The following is a 14,271-nucleotide window of genomic DNA, read 5'->3' on the forward strand; positions in this document are numbered from 1 at the left end:
AGAATATTCAAGTAAAGGTATTTAAGAGGGAATAGAGGATAAAGAACTGAGCAAAGGAGTGGATAATAAATTGCATCCATATGCTTTTTCAGTAATAAAATTAAATAGCAAGCATTTCTCAACATGTAAACGGATTGTATACTGAAAGATTTTTTATAGGTTATCCAGAAATCAGACCAGACTTCCTTCAGAAACGATGTAATACATGGCTTCAGGTCACAAGCTAGCCCATCAATTTAACCTTGAGGTAAAAAAGGGGTGGCCAACGCCCTTTATAGAGTTTCTTGATATTTATTATTTTTAAAATATTTTTAAAATTAGTTTTTAAATTTAATAAATTGGATCTTTCTCTCTCACACACACAACAATTTTTCCAGACTCTCTTGAAGATTCACATTTGACAAGACTAAGCCTGCGTTTTTACACAGCAAATACAGCAGTCTAATGAGAGTTAAAAACCACCTCTTTAGACGTTCCCACAGTACCCTATAACTTTGTTTTATGAATTTGTTTATTATTTCTATTAATATTTGCCTTGAAACTTAACCACTCGCTGCAACAATTTTTATAAGTGAAACATGCTTGGATTTAAAGGAGATAACAATGAACAGATTGCTTATTCTAGTCGATTTGGAATCCCTTCTTGTCCTCTGTTACCTTAGAGTACTCTGCAGGAATTCACTTTCTGCTTAAATGTCCCTTTGCTTTCTTGGTTTTGGAATAATACTGTCATATTTACATTTTTCAGAAATCAAACAAAGAAATGAAAAAAAAGTAAAAGTAAAAATGCTTAGGTTGTGTTGTGGAGTGTGGGTTAGAGGAAGTTAAGACTGAAGGATGATTGTATTTTCAATAGGAACTTGAAATCTGCAGGTCAGGAGAAAGGATCGACTGGATACATACACTTGGGAGTCATTTGCAGCAAATGGTGATTGATGTGAGAAATAGAGTACAGAATAAAAAAAGAGGGCTAGAATGAAGTCTTGGGTAAACTGACATTGAAGAGGTACATATAAAAATAGGAACTAGCAGAGACTTTAAGAAGGTGGTCTGACTTGGCCGGTTAGCTTGGTTAGAGTATGGTCCTAATATGCCAAGGTTGTGGATTTGTTCCCATAGTCAGGGCACCTACAAGAATCAATAAATGAATACATAAATAAGTGGAACAACAAATCGATGTTTCTCCCTCTTTCTTTCTTTCTTTCTTTCTTTCTTTCTTTCTTTCTTTCTTTCTTTCTTTCTTTCTTTCTTTCTTTCTTTCTTTCTCTCTCTCTCTCTCTCTCTCTCTCTCTCTCTCTTTCTTTCTTTCTTTCTTTCTTTTTTCTCTTTCCCTTCCTCTTTCTCTTCCTTCTTCTCTCTCTAAAACCAATCAATAAATAAAAAATTAAAAAACAAGGAGGTCTGAGCGGTAGATGAGGAATCTAGAAAGAGGTGATGTCATGGAAGCCACACGGAGAGTTCTAAGGAGTGAACAAAAATTCAATGAGTTAGGTTAAGGAAATCAAAGATTAAAAAATACCCCAAACTGAAGACAAACCAAATATTAAGAGGTTAATGGATAAACAAGATATTCAAGGAAATACTATTCAGCAATAAGAATTAACAAACTATTAATAAAAAATAGTCACATTTGGATTTGTTATGAGGCAATTTCTTCGCTGAAGATAAAATATTTAGCTACAGTGATGTGTGGATTTAGTAAATCTTTGACCATCTACTGTTTTTCGCCATGTATAAGATGCATCTTAATTTGGGGGCCCAAAATAAAAAAAAAAATGTATTGCATAAAGTTATTGAACTCAGGTTTTATTCATCATAAAGTTCATACAACTCGTCATCACTGTCAAAACTCCCATCCATTAGCTTGTCCTCATCTGTGTCTGATGATGAATCACTGTCTTCAGCAATTAGCGCTAAAACAAGCACAAAACAGGAAATGCAACTAAAAAAATCTACAACCACTGTATAAGGAGGACCCAGTTTTTAGACCCCCAATTTTTTAAAAAATGTGCGTCTTATACGTGGGGAAATACAGTATGTGAATTTATTAATGTTCAAAAGATAGAATGTTGTTCATTCTAATCCCAACAAAATACTTTTGTCATGCAACAACATCACAGAAAACGAGAAAAAAGAAAATAATTTATGGCCCTGGCTGAGTAGCTTAGTTGGTTAGACCCTCGTCCTGATATGCCAAGGTTGCGGGTCTGATTCCCAGTTAGGGCACATATAAGAATCAACCAATTAGTATATAAATAATTGGGACAATGTCTGACCTGTGGTGGCACAATGGATAAAGCATCAGCCTGGAACACTGAAATCACTGGTTCAAAAATCTGGGCTTGCCTGGTTAAGACACATATGAGAGTTGATGCTCCCTGCTCCTTCTCCCTTCTCTCTCTCTCTTTCTCTCTCTCTCACTTTTCCCCCCTTCTCTCTAAAAATATGAGTGTATGGCCAGGGGCCACCATCGTGGCCATTCACATGCAGGTTCTCATTGAATTCGGGCAGACAGTAAAGAAATGGTGGAGACGGAGGATGGTGGACCATTCTGTTTATTGGTGTCTCACCCGGGCAGTCAAGGCACAAAAAAAGCCAAGGGAAAAGCAGGTTTTCTGCTTTTAGAGGGCAAGAGAGAAAAAGGGAGGAGAGAAAAAGGGAGGAGAGAAAAAGAAATCTTCTAGCACCTCTCAGTGGTGGGAGCAGAAACTCCCTTCCAGTAAACATTTAGCAAGACAATGGCCCCTCCCAATCAGGAAGGCAACATGCAACCTCACAGACCAATATATCTGGTGTTGCCCAGCCCCCAATGCAAACTATAAGCAAGCAAACATATACATCATATTTACAAACTTATTTGACCAACAATGAATAAACAAAAATTATTAAAAAAATAATTGGAACAACAAATCATTATTTCTCTCTCCCTTTCTTCCTACCCCTTTCTCCAAAAACAATTTTTTTATAAAAAGAAACAATAATAAGTTATTTATACTTTAGATGGATGTATAAAGTTAGTATCTGTAAGGCCAGTAGCCACGGCCACCATCACAGCTGCCTGGTCCATGCAGGTTGGCATTTGGTTCGGACAGACGGTAATGAAACAATGGAGCCAAGAACTGGTGGGCCATTACCTTTAATCCTAGCTTGCACCTGGTGGGCAAGAAATACACACAGTGGGAAAACACTTCCCTTTCCATTCAGGGCTCCCAAAGCCACTGACTTACCTGAGTTTCCTAGAATCAAAGGTTTCTAGCTCACCAGCCTTATTCACCTCTGTTCCCCATCTCCTTCTCTCTGCACAAACTGGCTTCTCCTTCAGCACTCTGCCATCTTGGCTGCTTCTTCTATCCTCCACGTGGCCTTTCTCTGCTCTCCTCTCTAATGCTAATTTCAGGAACCAAGAGAGAGCGAGAGAGAGCAAGCTGCCGTTCTGCCCCATTTTATAGTATAGAAATAAAAACTTTTAATCCATTATACAAACAAGGAAGTCTCTGATACAGAGTCACTTAGGGTGGGAAAGGCTTAGTCTTAAAACTAAGTCTTAGGGTATAATGACCCTGCCTGCTTACAGCCTGTCCCCCCAATCAATGCAAACTATAAGTGAGCAAACCTATATATCATATTTCAAACTTATTTGACCAACAGTATCCAAACTGGGACACTTTGGAGAAAGAAAGGGATAGCTCTTAAAATTTCAGTAAGGCCCTGCCTGTGTTTGCTCAGTGGCTAGAGCAGGGGTTCCCAAACGTTCTACACAGGGGGCTAGTTCACTGTCTCTCAGACTGTTGGAGGGCCGGACTATAAAAAAAAACAATGAACAAATCCCTATGCACATTGCACATATCTTATTTTAAAGTAGAAAAACAAAACAGGAACAAATACAATATTTAAAATAAAGAACAAGTAAATTTAAATCAACAAACTGACCAGTATTTCAATGGGAACTATGGGCCTGCTTTTGGCTAATGAGATGGTCAATGTGCTCCTCTCACTGACCACCAATGAAAGAGGTGCCCCTTCCGGAAGTGTGGCAGGGGCTGGATAAATGGCCTCAGAGGGCGGCATGAGGCCTGCCGGCTTTAGTTTGGGGACCCCTGGGCTAGAGTGTCGGACTTTCTGGGTTTGATTTCTGGTCAAGACACACATGACCAGGCACATATGAGAAGCTGCTATCTGCTTCTCTTCCTCTCCCCCTCCCTCCCTCCATCCTTCCCTCTCTTCTCTCTCTCTCTCTCTTTCTCTCTCTCTTCCCTTCTTGTAGCCAGTGGCTCAAATGGTGCTAAGGATAGCCTGATTGGTCTGAGTGTTGGCCTCAGGCACTGAGGATAGTTCAGTTGATTCAAGCATCGGCCTTAGATAGGGGTTGCAGGGGCAGGAGCATCCTGGTCAGGGTGCATGTGAGAGCCAGTCTCAATGTCTCTCCTCCTCTCACTTAAAAAAAACTTCAGTAAGTATGAACCATATCTATCCCAAGCAATCCAAGATGCATGGTCAGCCTGATTGTGGTTCACATTTATTGAATGCTATCTATCTGTCAGACCAGGGGTCCCCAAACTACGGCCCGTGGGCCACATGCGGACCCCTGAGGCCATTTATCTGGCCCCCTGACGCACTTCCGGAAGGGGCACCTCTTTCCTTGGTGGTCATTGAGAGGAGCATAGTTCCCATTGAAATATTGGTCAGTTCGTTGGTTTAAATTTACTTGTTCTTTATTTTAAATATTGTATTTGTTCCCGTTTTGTTTTTCTACTTTAAAATAAGATATGTGCAGTGTGCATAGGGATTTGTTCATAGTTTTTTTTTATAGTCTGGCCCTCCAACAGTCTGAGGACAGTGAACTGGACCCCTGTGTAAAAAGTTTAGAGACCCCTGTGACAGACAGTAAAATGAGGGTTTTTTTTATTTTTTATTTTTTTACCAGTTTATCTGATTTAATGACTAAAGAGTTTTGGTTGCCAAAGTTAATAATTCTTTCTTTGTATATATTGAATTCACCAACAAAAATGTGATTTTTAATGACTTTGCTGAATGTAACTGTTTATTAAAAAAACTAGTACCCGCTACATACCAATTTCTATCCAAAGGAACTGAGAAATTAAGATGATTAATACATAGTTTTAATTGTTAATGATCTACCAGTTTAGTTGAGGATCTGGGAAGGAAATTTCCCTGTAATTTGGTCAAGTATCATGATGATAGTGTAGTTTGTGAAGACTCCAGCTAGTATTTCAGTACATTATGTACTGTATTTTGCAGGGTTAGGATTATAGTGTATTTGGACTTTGCAAGGTAGAGTTTGCTTTTTTTTAAAAAAAAGGTTTATTGTGCTCGCTTCGGCAGCACATATACTAAAATTGGAATGATACAGAGAAGATTAGCATGGCCCCTGCGCAAGGATGACACGCAAATTCGTGAAGCATTCCATATTTTTAGCCCTGGCCGGTTGGCTCAGCGGTAGAGCGTCGGCCTAGCGTGCGGAGGACTCGGGTTCGATTCCTGGCCAGGGCACACAGGAGAAGCGCCCATTTGCTTCTCCACCTCTCCGCCGCACCTTCCTCTCTGTCTCTCTCTTCCCCTCCCGCAGCCAAGGCTCCATCGGAGCAAAAATGGCCTGGGTGCTGGGGATGGCTCTGTGGCCTCTGCCTCAGGCGCTAGAGTGGCTCTGGTCGCAACATGGCGATGCCCAGGATGGGCAGAGCATCGCCCCCTGGTGGGCAGAGCATCGCCCCATGGTGGGTGTGCCGGGTGGATCCCGGTCGGGCGCATGCGGGAGTCTGTCTGTCTCTCCCTGTTTCCAGCTTCAGAAAAATGCAAAAGAAAATGCAAAAAAAAAAAAGAAAAAAAAGGTTTATTGATGGAAAAGATAATGTATAGCTAATTGTGTGTATAAGTGGCATTTTCTGTATCATGAAAAGTGTAGTCAACATGATGTGTGTTTATATATGTGCATGCATCCGTGTAAATAAAAGTGGAGAGAGAAAGAGAGGTCAGTTCTTTATCACAAAGAATGTATTTCCATATCTATAACATAATTTTAGCTACATCTAAGCTATATTCTGTGAAGAGTTTAGCATGATTCTCTGACACATCTGGTAGGTATGTATGGCATTAATTAGCATAGGTATTGCTATAAATGACATGTCAGTTCAGGACAACAAAAAAGTATTTGTTACTGATGTCAATCATTCATCCTTTGTCAGTTCAAAGGCTTCCCTAAAGGAATGTGCATTGATCTTCACTGACCCAAAATACAGCAAAACCATTTCTGTGTCCACAAACAAAGGATGAAGTACCTATGTGTGAAAAGCCATATAGAAATATTCATAGAGAAAGTACATGTTGATAAGTTTTAATGTTAAGGTTATTAAATTAAGCCAATATTAGTTTAATCTTTCAAAAAGAAATCGTAACAGTTTTATGTAATCATAAAAATCTCATCTTGAATGAGTTTTCCCTCCCAATAGTTTTAGTTTTGGTAGTCAAATATGTGTTTTTGTTTTATCTTGCAATAATTTTGATGTGTGCCAGGTAAATGATTGCAAGTTCCAGTTACAATGGTTAAAAACTGAAGGGGATCACAAAAGTGTCAATTTGTGATCAAACTGATGACTTAAAGAGGTATACTTCTGCATAAATATCTCTCCATATATATAGATAGATAGATTTGTATTTAGCTATCCTGATACAGATATTGATTGGCTTCATTTACTATTTTTCCACTATACTTTAAATAAATATTAATAATCACCAGTGTAATAGTTTTAAGTTTTGAGCAAAAACAGGCTTTAAAGTGCTAGCACACACATTTCCACAAAACATCTATATTTCCAGTTTTTCTCCAAATTTTGCCCTACATTCTGATTTATTATTTAATGGAAAAGAAACAGTATGAATAACTTTAAGGTAAAGCAAGATGGTATATCCAGGGCATGGCACAAGTTGAAGATATTTACCTTGATTATTAATATTTCATTGTAATGAGACAGAAATTATTCATTATTAGAATCCTACATTTGATCAAATTTGTCATATATAATTAATTCTCTTAAAATTGTGAATGTATTTGCCACAAGAGTTCAGATAATCATAAATCACATTTTTGTGTTCTTGTAAGGGTAGGATATATGGCATTTTTGTATCTCAGTGTTAGAGAATTAACGCAAAACCAGAATTAGAATGTACTAGTGTTGTATACTCTCATTTTACCAGAATGTCTTGTTTGAATCATTATCCCAGCTTTTGTGCCCTCTTTGAAATTCTTACTCCAGAGCTCTTGCTCTGCCCTATAGACCCTCTGTCATCTCTTTCTGGTCTGTCTCATGCTTTTGAAATCATCTTTTTATATTATTCCATTAACAATTTTAAAAAATGGACTTTTCTTCATACTTTTCTAATCATCCCATAATTCTTTAGCCCTAAGACATTAAAATGAATGACTAAAAATATTTGATATCTAATCATCTCACCAGTTCATTCAAACTCATGGATTTGCAAAATTATGGTAAAGTCTTTTAAAAATACATTTGAGTAGGCTTTTGTAGTCATTTGGATTTTGATAATTAATTTTCTCTTGCTATGCCGCTTAGCCAAAAAAATGAAAAAAGAAGATAGATGTGGGTTTCTTTTAGTGTTGTTAATTTAAAATACTTGATTTATTTATTATAATATTCAACAATGGCAATTCCTATTTTTTCTGTTCACCTCGAATTCAACAGAAAATAATGAGAAACCCCCACTCCCCAGCACAGTAAGAAAAAGTTTGATGCATTTTATAATAATTGATTAAAAGTATAATTTCCCTCTAGATCAAACAAATAATAGAAGTCTGTTCAAGCTTTGTCCTGATCTATTCTGGAAGTAAAAGAATACCCTGGAGAAAGGAGTATTGTAAGCAGAAAGAATAAGACTCCTCAATTCTGGAAGAGAGAATTAAAGGCTAACCCTCGAAATGTAAGTCATCTGTACTTGATATTTTTCATTTCTCAGTTTTTGTGGCTAATCAGGTATTAGTAGAAATATTATGATGACAATATTATTTGGATTTTTATCTTCACTACAAAATATACAGTGCTTTGGTTGGTAAATTTTATATTACTATTTGTGTTAATATTGTCTAACTCATAACATATAGTGATGCTTTACAATAATAATATTTACTGCAAAATGGATTAATTTTAATTTTACCTTCTGATGGAGAAATGTTAAGAACGTTGATATTATTCTGATGAAAAGAAAATGGCTTCCTTTGATGTAATATCTGCAGTTGTGCCATCATGATCCCTTTTTGCTCTAAACTTTGGTTCTATTTTTCTTTTATATTTCTTCATATCTGAAAACAAGACTATCCTAATAGATCTATTTAAATCTACCTTTCAGTAAGAGAGACATTCAGTCCTTTCTTCACTTTGCATGTTAAAACTGAATTGGACTGAATTTGTATTCATTGTCTACTATAAAAAGTTATACGTTTTGTCAGCTCAGTGTACTAGGAAGAGTGATTTCCTGTCTTGTCAGGAAAAAAAAAGATTTGTGTTAATTATTACATAGACACACACAATTTAGTTGCTGTTTAGAAATTGGAAGAGAGAATGATAATCAAAGGCAATACTTGTTCAGGAATAATATTTGGAAATAAACTTCTGTCATCATCACTTTTATCTGGAAGTTACCTAGTATATTATCCTTGTGATAAGGCGCTTGATATTTGATGTAAAGTCTATCTGCCAGACATTTGACTTTTGCTTAACAATTGATATCCTTTTTTTTATTTCTCACAGATAGAATGTTGTTTTGTTTTTTTGTTTTTGTTTTTTTTGTTTTTTTTCTTTTTAATTTTATTTAGAAAATTAACTGTTAAATGTGACATTGATCAATAACAGTACATAGGTTTCAGATGAACATTTCTACAGCATTTGAACTGTTGATTATGTTGTATAGCCATTACTGAAAGTCAAATCATTTCCGTCACCGTATATTTGCCTCTCTTTACACCCTTCTCCCTATCCCCTCCCTCCCCATTCACATAAGTACCCTTCCCCCTCACTCATGTTTTCTTCCCCCTCACCCATGTTCCCTTCTCCCTGGTAATCACTTCACTTTTATTTATGTCCTTAGGTATCAGTTTTTTTTTTGTTTGTTTTTTTTTTAAATAAATTTTTATTAATGGTAATGGGATGACATTAATAAATCAGGGTACATATATTCAAAGAAAACATGTCTAGGTTATTTTGTCATTAAATTATGTTGCATACCCCTCGCCCAAAGTCAGATTGTCCTTCGCCACCCTTTATCTAGTTCTCTGTGCCCCTCCCCCTCCCCCTAACTCTCCCCCTGTCCTCCCTCCCCCCACCCCTGGTAACCACCACACTCTTGTCCATGTCTCTTAGTCTCATTTTTATGTTCCACCAATGTATGGAATCATGTAGTTCTTGTTTTTTTCTGATTTACTTATTTCACTCCTTATAATGTTATCAAGATCCCACCATTTTGCTGTAAATGATCTGATGTCATCATTTCTTATGGCTGAGTAGTATTCCATAGTGTATATGTGCCACATCTTCTTTATCCAGTCTTCTATTGAAGGGCTTTTTGGTTGTTTCCATGTCTTGGCCACTGTGAACAGTGCTGCAATGAACATGGGGCTACATGTGTCTTCACGTATCAATGTTTCTGAGGTTTTGGGGTACATACCCAGTAGAGGGATTGCTGGGTCATAAGGTAGTTCTATTTGCAGTTTTTTGAGGAACCACCATACTTTCCTCCATAAAGGTTGTACTACTTTACAGTCCCACCAACAGTGAATGAGGGTTCCTTTTTCTCCACAGCCTCTCCAACATTTGCTATTACCCGTCTTGTTGATAATAGCTAATCTAACAGGGGTGAGGTGGTATCTCATTGTAGTTTTGATTTGCATTTCCCTAATAACTAATGAAGCTGAGCATCTTTTCATATATCTGTTGGCCATTTGTATCTCTTCCTGGGAGAAGTGTCTATTCATGTCCTCTTCCCATTTTTTTATTGGATTGTTTGTTTGTTTGTTGTTGAGTTTTATGAGTTCTTTGTAAATTTTGGAAATTAGGCCCTTATCTGAGCTGTTGTTTGAAAATATCATTTCCCATTTAGTTGGCTGTCTGTTTATTTTTATATCAGTTTCTCTTGCTGAGCAAAAACTTTTTATTCTGATGTAGTCCCATTCATTTATCTTTGCCTTCACTTCTCTTGCCATTGGAGTCAAGTTCATAAAATGTTCTTAAAACCCAGGTCCATGAGTTTAGTACCTATGTCTTCTTCTATGTACTTTATTGTTTCAGGTCTTATATTTAGGTCTTTGATCCATTTTGAATTAATTTTAGTACACGGGGACAGGCTGTAGTCGAGTTTCATTCTTTTGCATGTGGCTTTCCAGTTTTCCCAACACCATTTGTTGAAGAGGCTTTCTTTTCTCCATTGTGTGTTGTTGGCCCCTTTATCAAAGATTATTTGACCATATATATGTGGTTTTATTTCTGGGCTTTCTATTCTGTTCCATTGGTCTGAGTGTCTATTTTTCTGCCAATACCATGCTGTTTTGATTATTGTGGCCCTATAATATAGTTTAAAGTCAGGTATTGTAATGCCCCCAGCTTCATTCTTTTTCCTTAGGATAGTTTTGGCTATTCGGGGTTTTTTATAGTTCCATATAAATCTGATGATTTTTTGTTCCATTTCTTTAAAAAATCTCATAGGGATTTTGATGGGAATTGCATTAAATTTGTATATTGCTTTGGGTAATATGGCCATTTTGATTATATTTATTCTTCCTATCCAAGAACAAGGAATATTTTTCCATCTCATTGTATCTTTTTCGATTTCCCTTAACAATGCTTTGTAATTTTCATTATATAGGTCCTTTACATTCTTTGTTATGTTTATTCCTAGGTATTTTATTTTTTTTGTTGCAATCGTGAAGGGGATTATTTTTTTGAGTTCGTTTTCTAATATTTCATTGTTGGCATAGAGAAAGGCTATGGACTTCTGTATGTTAATTTTGTATCCTGCGACCTTACTGTATTGGTTTATTGTTTCTAATAATCTTTTTGTGGAGTCCTTCGGGTTTTCGATGTATAGGATCATATCATCAGCAAAAAGTGATACCTTTACTTCTTCTTTTCCGATATGGATGCCTTTTATTTCTTTGTCTTGTCTGATTGCTCTGGCCAGAACTTCTAGCACCACGTTAAATAAGAGTGGAAAGAGTGGACAACCCTGTCTTGTTCCTGATTTAAGGTAGAAAGTCCTCAGTTTTATGCCGTTTAAAATGATGTTGGCTGATGGTTTATCATATATGGCCTTTATCATGTTGAGATATTTTCCTTCTATACCCATTTTGTTGAGAGTCTTAAACATAAAATTGTGTTGTATTTTATCAAAAGCCTTTTCTGCATCTATTGATAAGATCATGTGGTTTTTGTTCTTTGTTTTGTTGATATGGTGTATTACGTTAACCGTTTTGCGTATGTTGAACCATCCTTGAGATTCTGGGATGAATCCCACTTGATCATGATGTATTATTTTTTTAATATGTTGTTGTATTCGGTTTGCCAGTATTTTGTTTAGAATTTTAGCATCTGTATTCATTAGAGATATTGGTCTGTAGTTTTCTTTCTTTGTGCCATCCTTGCCAGGTTTTGGTATGAGGGTTATGTTGGCCTCATAAAATGTGTTTGGAAGTATTGCTTCTTCTTCAATTTTTTGGAAGACTTTGAGTAGAATAGGAACCAAGTCTTCTTTGAATATTTGATAGAATTCACTAGTATAACCGTCTGGGCCTGGACTTTTATTTTTGGGGAGGTTTTTAATAGTTTTTTCTATTTCCTCCCTGCTGATTGGTCTGTTTAGGCTTTCTGCTTCTTCATGACTCAGTCTAGGAAGGTTGTATTGTTCTAGGAATTTATCCATTTCTTCTAGATTGTTGTATTTGGTGGCATATAATTTTTCATAGTATTCTACAATAATTCTTTGTATATCTATGATGTCTCTGGTGATCTCTCCTCTTTCATTTTGGATTTTATTTATTTGAGTCCTGTGCCTTTTTTCCTTGGTGAGTCTTGCTAAGGGTTTGTCAATTTTGTTGATCTTTTCAAAGAACCAGCTCCTTGTTTTATTGATTTTTTCTATAGTTTTTCTGTTCTCTATTTCATTTATTTCTGCTCTGATTTTTATTATCTCCTTTCTTCGGCCTGTTTTGGGTTGTCTTTGTTCTTCTTTTTCTAGTTCCTTAAGGTGTGAAGTTAAGTGGTTTACTTCGGCTCTCTCTTGTTTGTTCATATAGGCCTGAAGTGATATGAACTTTCCTCTTATTACTGCTTTTGCTGCATCCCAGAGATTCTGATATGTCGTATTTTCATTTTCATTTGTCTGTATATATCTTTTGATCTCTGCGCTTATTTCTTCTTTGACCCATTCATTTTTTAGAAGTATGTTGTTTAGTTTCCACATTTTTGTGGGGTTTTCCCCCTCTTTTTTGCAGTTGAATTCTAGTTTCAAGGCTTTATGATCAGAAAATATGCTTGGTACAATTTCAATTTTTCTAAATTTGCTGATATTGTCTTTGTGGCCCAACATATGGTCAATTCTTGAGAATGTTCCATGTACACTAGAGAAAAATGTATACTCTGTCGCTTTGGGATGAAGTGTCCTGTAGATGTCTATCATATCCAGGTGTTCTAGTATTTCGTTTAAGGCCACTATATCTTTATTGATTCTCTGTTTGGATGACCGATCTAGAGCCGTCAGCGGAGTATTGAGGTCTCCAAGTATGATTGTATTTTTGTTAGTTTTTGTTTTAAGGTCAATAAGTAGCTGTCTTATATATTTTGGTGCTCCTTGGTTTGGTGCATATATATTAAGGATTGTTATGTCTTCTTGATTCAGTGTCCCCTTAATCATTATGAAGTGACCATTTTTGTCTCTGAGTACTTTTTCTGTCTTGTAGTCAGCATTATCAGATATTAGTATTGCTACACCTGCTTTTTTTTGGGTGTTGTTTGCTTGGAGTATTGTTTTCCAGCCTTTCACTTTGAATTTGTTTTTATCCTTGTTGCTTAGATGTGTTTCTTGTAGGCAGCATATAGTTGGATTTTCTTTTTTAATCCATTCTGCTACTCTGTGTCTTTTTATTGGTAAGTTTAATCCATTTACATTTAGTGTAATTATTGACACTTGTGGGTTCCCTACTGCCATTTTATAAATTGCTTTCTGTTAGTTTTGTATCTAGTTTGATTCTTCTCTTTTGTTTTTCTATCATTTGTTTCTGTTTGTTTGTGTTCCATACTTCTTTCCTCTGTTGCTACCTTTTTTAAGTCATGTGTTTTTGTGGTGGTTTTTTCTAGGGTGGTTACCATTAAGTAATGAAAAGGGTACCTACCATATTCATTGTAGTACCCTATCTTATAAGTATTTCTGCACTTCATCGTCCTTTGCTACTGTTAATCTCCATTCTCTCCCCCCTTTTTTTTCCTTTGTTGTCACAGTTTAAGTTTGGTTTTATTGTGTTCTTGGTGGAGCTGTTACTTGTGGTGTTGTTTTCTTTTGTTCTTTGAATCTGGTTGGAAAACCCCCTTTAGTATTTCCTGGAGTGGGGGCTTTCTGTTGATAAATTCTCTCATCTTTTCTGTATTTGTGAATGTTTTTATATCTCCTTCATACTTGAAGGATAGCTTTGATGGGTATAGTATTCTTGGCTGAAAGTTCCTCTCTTTCAGGGCTTTAAATATTGAGGTCCACTCTCTTCTAGCTTGTAGAGTTTCTGCTGAGAAATCTGATGATAATCTAATAGACCTTCCTTTATATGTTGTACTCTTCTTTTCCCTGGCTGCCTTGAGAATTTTTTCTTTGTCATTGGTTTGTGTCATCTTTATTATGATGTGCCTTGGAGTGGGTTTGTTGGGGTTAAGAAAACTCGGTGTTCTGTTTGCTTCTTGAATTTGAGCCTTTAGTTCTTTCCACAGGCTTGGGAAGTTCTCGTCTATTATTTGTTTGAGTATATTCTCCATTCCATTTTCTTTCTCTTCTCCCTCTGATATACCTATTATTCTTATGTTATTCTTTCTGATGGAGTCAGATAATTCCTGTAGGGCTTTCTCGTTTTTTATTATTTTTGAGTCTCTTTCTTCTTCTCTCTGTTGTGCCTCAAGTTGTTTGTCTTCTATTTCACTAATCCTATCTTCAATCTGGGCTGTTCTGCTAGCTAAGCTTGTTACCTCATTTTTCAGCTCGTGAATTGAGTTT

The 14,271-nt window shown here is 36.3% G+C and overlaps 1 protein-coding gene and 1 non-coding gene across 3 annotated transcripts in view; both read left to right on the forward strand.

Moving 5' to 3' along the window:
• FOXP2 (forkhead box P2) overlaps positions 1 to 14,271 on the forward strand; it is a 661,310-nt gene that overhangs the window by 84,474 nt on the left and 562,565 nt on the right. For both annotated transcript variants that reach the window (XM_066362522.1, XM_066362526.1), the window contains exon 2: positions 7,809 to 7,953. The gene's annotated coding sequence lies outside the window, so the exon portion shown is untranslated. The remainder of the gene's footprint in view (positions 1 to 7,808; positions 7,954 to 14,271) is intronic.
• On the forward strand, positions 5,328 to 5,434 carry LOC136396407 (U6 spliceosomal RNA). The gene has a single exon (XR_010749695.1). It is a non-coding gene; the product is annotated as a U6 spliceosomal RNA (small nuclear RNA).

This window comes from Saccopteryx leptura, chromosome 2 (assembly GCF_036850995.1).
Source record: "Saccopteryx leptura isolate mSacLep1 chromosome 2, mSacLep1_pri_phased_curated, whole genome shotgun sequence".
NCBI classification, from domain to species: Eukaryota; Metazoa; Chordata; class Mammalia; order Chiroptera; family Emballonuridae; genus Saccopteryx; species Saccopteryx leptura.